This window comes from Tenrec ecaudatus, chromosome 11 (assembly GCF_050624435.1).
Source record: "Tenrec ecaudatus isolate mTenEca1 chromosome 11, mTenEca1.hap1, whole genome shotgun sequence".
In the NCBI taxonomy this organism is placed as follows: Eukaryota; Metazoa; Chordata; class Mammalia; order Afrosoricida; family Tenrecidae; genus Tenrec; species Tenrec ecaudatus.
In genome coordinates, this window is record NC_134540.1 from 85,709,383 (window position 1) to 85,718,008 (window position 8,626).

An 8,626-nucleotide genomic window follows, 5' to 3' on the forward strand; every position below is an offset into this window, starting at 1 on the left:
CTCTTCACACCCCTCAGCATGAGTCTGAGGGGATTCTCTGAGGTTTAATCCAGGCGTGGGCTTTAATCCACTGTCATCCGTAGCCGTCTCCGAACAAGGGATTCCCGATTTAAGCTATGACATCATCCCCTCTTTCAGATTTGGATTTTATTATTTACAATCCTTGGATCTGCTTTGGTCTTTTGTTTGTTTGTTTTGAAGTGATAATCAGCATCCAGGGCAGTTACATAACAATCAGAAAGGCAGACAGACTAGACGCCTGCCGTATGGCCCTATGGACATATCGAACACCAATGATATCATACTCTTGCCACAACCAACCTGAAAATATAGATGATCAAGGCTCAGAATCCACTACCTGCATGTCGGAAAGACAGGGTCATTTCAGAGCCGACACAGGGGTGCAATTAGCCAAGTCCAGACAGACTGGGGAAGCACAGGACACAAGACGAATTACAAAGAGAACAGAGAGAGAAAGGACTGAAAGGTATGGTTGAAAAAAACAGCACCACAATAAACAGCTATCAAAAGTAGTTACAAGACTATGAGAGACATTTTAACACTGATATCTGGTGATCTTAAGAAATTACTGTCAATTATTATTGATGTGAACATGGAATGGTGATTTTATTAGGCTTGGGTGTGGTGGGTTTTTTTTTTTTTTAGATATTCTTATCTTGTAGAAATACTTCCTAAAATGTTTGCTGATAAAAATAATATGATGTCTGGAACTAGCTTAAAATAAGCCATTGAGGAAGTAGGAGGAGTCTAGATGAAACAAGATTAGCCATGGGTTGGTGATAGTCGCAGGTGGATATGATGTCATAAGGGCTCATTACACTGGTCTCTGCTTTTGTGTATGTTTGGAAATTTCCATAATAAACATTGCAATCCAACTGTATTATGGATTACTTTCTCTGTATTGATCTCTTGGAAAATTGGTGTCTCGGCCATAGAATATCTGTCTTGCAGAAGCCCAGGCAACTCTGTGGTTTAGGTGTTGAGCTGCTAACAGCAAGGTTGGCAGTCCAGTCCACCAGCCACCCCTTGCAGGGAAGAGGATACTGTCTGTTCCCATACAGATTTAGGGTCTGGAAAACCCCATACACGGTCTGTATGAGTCAGAATTGACTCAGTGGCTGTGGGTTTGGCTTTGTGTGTAGGAGGCCCAGGTCTAATTCCTGTCCAGGGCACCTCTAATTCCTGTCCAGGGTAGCTCCCACCCATCCTGCAGTGGGGTCTTGTGCATTGCTAGAATGAATCCTGAACCGTTTTCAACAAGGTTTCTAGACTGAAATGGAGAAGGAAGAAAGGCCACTCTTCTAATTCCCAAAGCCACCCACCCAAACCTCTCTGGCCAAACGATTCAAGGCATAGTCGATCATGGAGCAGGGGAGGCCTGGGCGGCATTTCCCTCTGTGGACCATGTGGTCGCCATGAGTCTGGAGCTGACTTGGCAGGCTGCTGACAACAGCAGAGTGATCGCTTACAAGTGAAGGGCCTGAGCCACAGGCATCCTCACCCCACCCCCTGTCACCTGGGAATGCGATTGCATGTACTGCGCAAGGGATGCGCCCTCACCATGAGGGAAAGGGATGTGGAAATCCTATGATGGCGTTTTGCTTATAATAAATTTCTACTTAACTGATAGACCTTCGTGAGCCATTTATTTAGCCACTCTGTGCATAGAATGGCTTGCCTTCATTTCCCCTTTTTATTGAAAAAAAAAAAAGAACAGAAGAAACGAACACTCTTTGGACACACTTTCTAATGTTTAGAGGCGTTTGGAAGTGATCAAATAAAGTACACATCGTACTTCAAGTGACTTGTGGGCAAAGGTACTGCATAAATAAAACTCCCAAATAATGATAAAAAGAACATCTGTGTTTCCCGAATTTGTAAGCCCTTGTGTTCGCAGGGTTTACCTGCATCACATCATGTTTACATCTTCACAATCCCAAATCCAAACCCACTTCACTCACTCCATAACACTCCCCACCCAAAATGACTTGGTTATCATCCCCCCACATGGAGGAAAATCAGCATCAGTGGATTTTTGCTAAATCTGGCTGCCCACTGTGTTTATCAACACTATCCCCTGCCCTTGTTTAACAGAGGAAACAACTTGTTATGATAAAGTAGAGCTGCATGCTGGTAAAATCAGATAAGCAGAGCTGGACCCAAAAAACTGTTTCCTCCGCCAGCATTCCACATTTCTGGTTTGGCCTGAGAACCTGGCTTCATTCTGGATCGGCCAGCAGAGCAATGTGACCATGTGGAGGGGCCAAATTTTTGCAGGTTGAGTGGCCCCCCACGTGAGGAAGGTGGTCTTGTGGTTCTCAGTGGGGTGCGTTTTTTCCACTGCCATTGTCAGGACAAACACAGGGATGCCTAGAGACCGAAGTCCCTCTCAGGTCGTTAAAACCAAACACACCAAATGTCAAACATGCTGTAAAACGCTTCATGGTCATTTCCCTCTCTTCTTCAAAACACCATTGGCAAATGGGCAATGTTCTTCCCATGGACGCTTATTCTGTGACATCTTCTCCATCTCTCCAAAACAGGAATGGGAAGCATCAACTCTGAGATGTGGATCAGGATGAATTGTTAGTTTTGCAGCCTCAACGGGCTGCCCTGACTTCAAGTAAACTCCCTTGGTTTATTCTCGCCTTCCCCCAAAGTCAGTCTCTTTGAATTATGACATCTGAACCTTGTGGAGGGGCCAGTTAGGCCACAGAACAGGTACCAGCCAACCAGTGGCGTGGGAGAGCACTAGGAGATACAGCAGTCTACTACATGCCCTGCCTGCGTCTTGGCCAGCTGGTGAGGCAGGTAGTGGAGCCACTGAAGTGGAGAGAGGTAGCGCGCTCAGTGTACGCAGGTGGTGGGAGTGGGACACTAGGGGGAGGAGGGAAGGTGGGATTGCATCTTTGTCTGCCATGACCCAGTTGACTTGAAAGAGATGAGGCAGTCCATACACCATAATGCACATCCAATAATGTCAAAAGGACTTATGCTAAACTCTCCAATGCATTCCTGGATTGGTTAGAATAGAGTCTATGTGGCTGTAACAAAGTGTCCCACCCTCCCCAAATAAGCCATGACTTTGAACAACTGTGGACCTCCATCGCTCTCTCAGGTTACAGACCACGGTTAAGAAGTCCAGTCTGCTTCATGGCGCCATTCCAGAGTCCCAGCCCTTCTCCTTTCTATCATTCTCTCTAACAGAGTGCTCATCACCGTGCAGTAACCGGCTGAGAAAGGTTTCTGTAAAAGGAGCAGAGACTAGATCCTGCAGGAGTACACGCCTAGTGTGTTAAGTTTCCGTCTCAGACTTAAGTCGTTTTGACTCTGTCACTGAGCACTTAGTTCGACGGCCATACCTAAGTGGTCAATAGCTGGATGTCTGTTACAAGAGACATAAGAGGACAAAGACATTGGTGGTGAAATGCCTGTTATTAATACACCTTTGTAGGGCACACTCTAGTAAGCTTCTTGACCTCATAATCCCTCGTCTTTAGTATAATGGAGTAATTGTATTTATCCTGTGGGGTTGTTATGAGAATCGAGTGAGGAAATGATCAAATACAAACATTTAGAAAACAAATGTTCAATAACATTAGCTTTTCTAACTACTAACATTACTATTACTAAAGAAGTAGCCTGCGTTAGTCCAGGTAGACTACAGAAACAAACTTCATAGACACTCATATGTGTATAAGAAAGAGCTTGAGATACAAGAGCATCCCAGCCCAGTTCACATCAAATCCATAAGTGTGATATTAGCCAAGATGTCTGATACCAGTCTATAAATTCCTCTTCAGTCTCATGCCACACATGCAATGGCGCAGAATGCAGGAAGCTCACAGGCCAGTCGGTGGATCCAGTGGCGGTGTAAACATCTCAGCACTGATGTGAGCCTCCACATGGCTCCTCCAACGCCAGTCCTCCAGGCAGCACCATGTGTCTTGTCATCAGGAATACCAAGCAGAGAGTGTGTGTCCCGCCTCCAGTGAGCTATTTATTTCCATAGTGCTTCCAAATGAGGTCATCACGCTGCTACTTGCTTGACAGGCTAAACTCCACCCCTTCACTCTTAATAATCTCAAATTGACAACAGATTATGTAACTACCACATAGCCATAGTCAGTGCTGGAAGAGATTTCAACAACTACTAGTTTACTTTTTTTCCTTTTCCATAGCAAAAGAGAGGAACTCTGGTGGTAGAGTGGTTACTAGTTGGGCTACTAACTGCAAGGTTAGTAGTTAGAAACCACCAGCTGCTCATTGGGAGAAAGATGAGGCTTTCTACTCTGGTATAGAGGCAACAATCTCAGAAACGCTGTCCTATAGAAGGCTGCAATGTGATGGCACTGAGTACAGCAAAAAAGGGTGAGCTAGCCAAGGTCACTATTTGTTCCCCCCACCCCCAGAGGAAAACGGCAAGCAAAACCAATGTCGTTTGGTTTTAATCTTGACTTCCAATCCCAAACAGTAATTTCCCCTTTCATTACAAAAGTACTCAACAGATGGAGGGGCCAGGTGGGAAGAAGTGACACTTGCAAACAGTGAGGCCATCCGTCTCATGAATCCCACCCCCCCCACCCCTGAGGGCAAGACAGAGCCGCCGGGAGGAGCAACGACATCACAATCAGTAATTGGGAATGGCATCATACATGCACTGGCTCTGTATGGCATATCAACTCAGTCCCTGGGAAAGACAGCCAGAATGGGTGCTGGTGGCCCACTCTGTCACTTGCCAGCACCTGTCCCCTGTAGTCAGATGGGAGACCCCTCCCTCCTGGCTGGGAAGGCAGCCAGTGGCTACTCAGCAGTTCCTGGGACCCCAGAGGGTGAGGTAGGAAAGCCCAGCATAAGGTCCTCGAAGGGAGGCCTGATGGGTGGCGGGTGGGCAGGAAAGGCGGCACTCCCGGGTAGGCTTCATCTGGCCCCGTTCCCTGCAAGGTCTCCCAGCCCTTCTCCTGAGGGACGAGATTGAGGCGAGCAGCTGTCTGAGGCACTAAGTCTGCGGCTGTCAGTCCGCACCCCCCCACCCCCATCGCTCTAAGGAGCAGACCTCAACCCACCCTCCATCCACTGTGCCATTGTAAGCTTTGTTGAACTTGTTGAAGGTGAAGTCCACGGTGTGTGTGGAGATGGGCTTTCTAAACAGAGGGTTTGAAGCCGTTTCATAGCAGGCCCTGGATCGCTTGTCCTGGAACTTGGCAAGAGCAGCTGCCAGAGGACCAAGAGCACAATGCTGACCAGGAGGATGCTGCCCGCCACAGCCAGCAGGAGGGTCATGGCGCTGGGGGCAGCCCACACTCTGCCTCTTTGAGGACCCTCAACTTGGTCTTCCCCCTGGGCGCCTCCCCAGAGGTGAACATCATGACACCGTCCTGGGCACTTTTGTAGGAAGAAAGCCGAGCCATCTGGTCATCTTTCACAATGCTGTCCACCCAGGTGATCACCTCGTCGTTGCAAGAGTTGTGACATGCCTGGGTACCTGCTTGGTTCCCTGAGTGAAGCAGCAAGCACTTGACACAGTCTCTCTTGGTGCTCCAAGCATCGGGGCAGGTTGGACACTTCTCATGTCTCCCCAAAGCCTCCCGGCTCTGTGCACCGGCACTGCCCACAGACACAGTATCCAGGGTCGCTGTAGATCTGGCCGCCCTTGGCCTGGCAGGTGCTGATGTCTGTCGAGCAGTTACAGTTGTCCCTGATGTAACCTGCCATGGCCTGAGCAGAGGACACCCTCGTTCCTGGCACAGGAGAAGTTGCTGCACTCGCTGAAAGACCCACAGATCTTGCCGAACTCAACCTCAGAGCAAGAAGACCAGTGACAGCTGCACAGCAAGGCTTCCCCTGGCCTCCAGGCACAGGGTCTGCTACCTGCCCTGGTTCTCCCCTCCCTGGTCCTTGCACCAGGTGCCCAAGCGGCTGGGGCTTCACTCACACAGGCCGCAGACCTAAGTCCCATTGCCATGGCATCTGGCACTGTCTGGCTCCAGCCGGCGCTGTGGCCGCACGTTCACTGGTAAGTGAGCCCCACCTCCAGCCTGTCTCGGAAGCCCACAGGCCACAGCGTGAACTTCTGCGCCGTTTCTCCTCCTGAGGTAGCTCCAGGTCTTGACCAACACATCAAAGGTTGTCATATGCCCACTCTTGAGGCCCTGACACATCCTCTGACCAGGGTAGGACATACTATCTCGGCAGGTAGATGTGAAGAAGAGTTTGAGATCCCCAGGCTGGCCCCAGACTGACAGCTCCTCATTAGACCGAATACTATTATTTACATTGATAATCAATGGAATAATATATTTTGGAGTCTGAAGAATCTTTACTGTTGTTCCAGACATCGGGGCTATAAAATCTGCACAGAGCATATAATGGGGTTTGTCGCTGCAAAGATGAGGTTGTGTTGCTCTCAGCTAGTTTCTCTCCCAGCAAAGCAAGGGATGGAGCGTCTGTCTGGTTAGATGCCATGTACTCATTGGTCACATTCAGGGACACAGGCCACCATGCAGCTGCACCAAGCCCCCCGTTCTCCACCCAGCGTGATGTGTGGCATGCCATCAGTCGTGAATGCCAGCAAGTGCAGGGCATTCTTTCACCAACCCATCTTCTCCTTGCAGACAGCCACCTGGAGTATGGCGCCAAGGCCCCCATCGGGGGTATCTTGGTTCTGGGACACACTCTGTTTCTGCACTTCTCTGTTGAAGCTGCTGTCCCTTCTGTAAGAGGCAGCAGATGGCGGAAACCAAAGGACAGGACGCAGTTTGGAACTAACTTGTAACCGATGCATGTATTGGTCTGGTACCTCGGTGCTGTGTAGGAGAAAGGGGAGATGTTCTTGTTTACGAAAGAGCTAACCCCAACCCAAAATTGCCAGTGAGCTTCCTCATCTTCTTAGCGAGTTTGGTACCCAGGTTTTGGATGCTGCCCAAGTCATCTTTCATAGACAAGGAGAGGCTCATCAGGTAGTGCAAGTCCACGGGATGATCCTCCACCTCTAGAACCTGCAGCTGGAGGGTAGTCTTGACCTCCTGTGGCATTGTGGCAATTACATAATCTCCTGTCAACTTGTGAAGGGGTGGAGTCTAGCCTGTCAATCAGGTCGAAGCCTGATGACCTCGCTTGGAGGCACCATGAAGATAAATAGCTCACTGGAGGACAGATACACTTACACTGTCTGCTTAGTCTTCCTGTTTGACAAGACACACGGAGCTACACTGATGGAGCCAGAGCCATGGAGCTGGAGAAGCCACATGGAGACCCACACCAGTCCTGAGATGCTTCCACTGCCACTGGACCCACAAGACTTTCCACCCACTGGCCCGTGATTTCCCTGCGTCCTGAGACATTGTATGAGTTGCATGAGTCTGAAGAGGACTTTACAGACATGTGGAATAATATCAGACTTATGGACTTGAATTGGACTGGGCTGGGTTGTTTTCTTAATATACACTTGTTCTTGATATAAAGTTCTCTATTACACACATATGAGTGTCTGTGAATTTGTTTCTCTAGTCCACCCAGACTAACACAGGCATCAGATTCTGGATGACTTCTGAGCCCACGTTGCTGGAGATGAGAGACTGGCTCCACAGGACATCGGTGCTACTGCCCGGCTCTACAGGTAGCCTCCACAGTCATATCTGATGAGGACTCCCCTCAAGTGACTTTGAGAGGTGGCTGACCTCAGGCTCCCACCATCCTCATAGTTCATGGGGTTGTGTCTAGAGTCTCAACAATTTTCATGTGGCCATCGAAGGTACAAGTGGCCTCCCTTGCCCTTTTGGGAGCACCAGGCATATTTTGGGTGAATGACCAGACACACTTCACAGGAGGTGGCACTTCCACTGGTGCACACGTTGAGACCTGGCAGCCTGGGCACTGGCATGCTGAACTGGAGCAGGAAGGCATACAGAGCAGGTCACGGGGCCTCAGCAGCCTTGCCAGGAGCCAACCTCCAGCAGGCCATGCAGCCCAGGAACGGTGCTAAAGGCGAGGCTCGAGGGACACAGCCACGTGCCTGGCGCACAGTCCTGGCTCATGGTGCCGGAGACAGCAGGAGCTCTGGTGGCTTCACTGACCTGCACCCGCCACCACCAGCCCTTCTGCGGTGCTCCGAGCCAAGTTTCGGAGCCGCCGTGGCCCAGGCTCTCAGGCCGGGCGGCCCTGGAGTAGGTCACTATTTTTGTATAATACCCAAACCAAGCCAAACCCACTGCCATTGAGCTGATGCCAACTCATGGCAATCCTCTAGGGAGAGACCAGAACTGCCCCATACAGTTTCAGAGACTAAATCTGCACGGGATGAGTTAGCCTCATCTGTTTGCCCAGCAACCTTGTAGTTAACAGCCCCATGCTTAAACCATCATGCGGCCAAATCTCTCTCTCTTTACAAGTATCCCTGAATGCTTGCCCTGAACCAAGAATGTAAATTCGGGTAGTGTTTTCTGGAAGGTGATCTCAGAAAGTCCAAGTGAGCCAGTGGAAAGAGTGAGTGGAGCACGGGAGGAAAGTCACTAAAGGGTCAACTAGTGAGGTCTCCTTGTGCATGGCCTCAGGGGACGCCTCAAGGGATCCATGTAGACCAGAGGGAGCAATGGGCCACTGATCC

The 8,626-nt window shown here is 49.6% G+C and overlaps 1 pseudogene; it reads right to left on the reverse strand.

The window, feature by feature from the left end:
- Nucleotides 1-4,824: 4,824 nt before the first annotated feature.
- On the reverse strand, nucleotides 4,825-8,057 carry LOC142461001 (integrin beta-5-like; annotated as a pseudogene).
- Nucleotides 8,058-8,626: the final 569 nt, after the last annotated feature.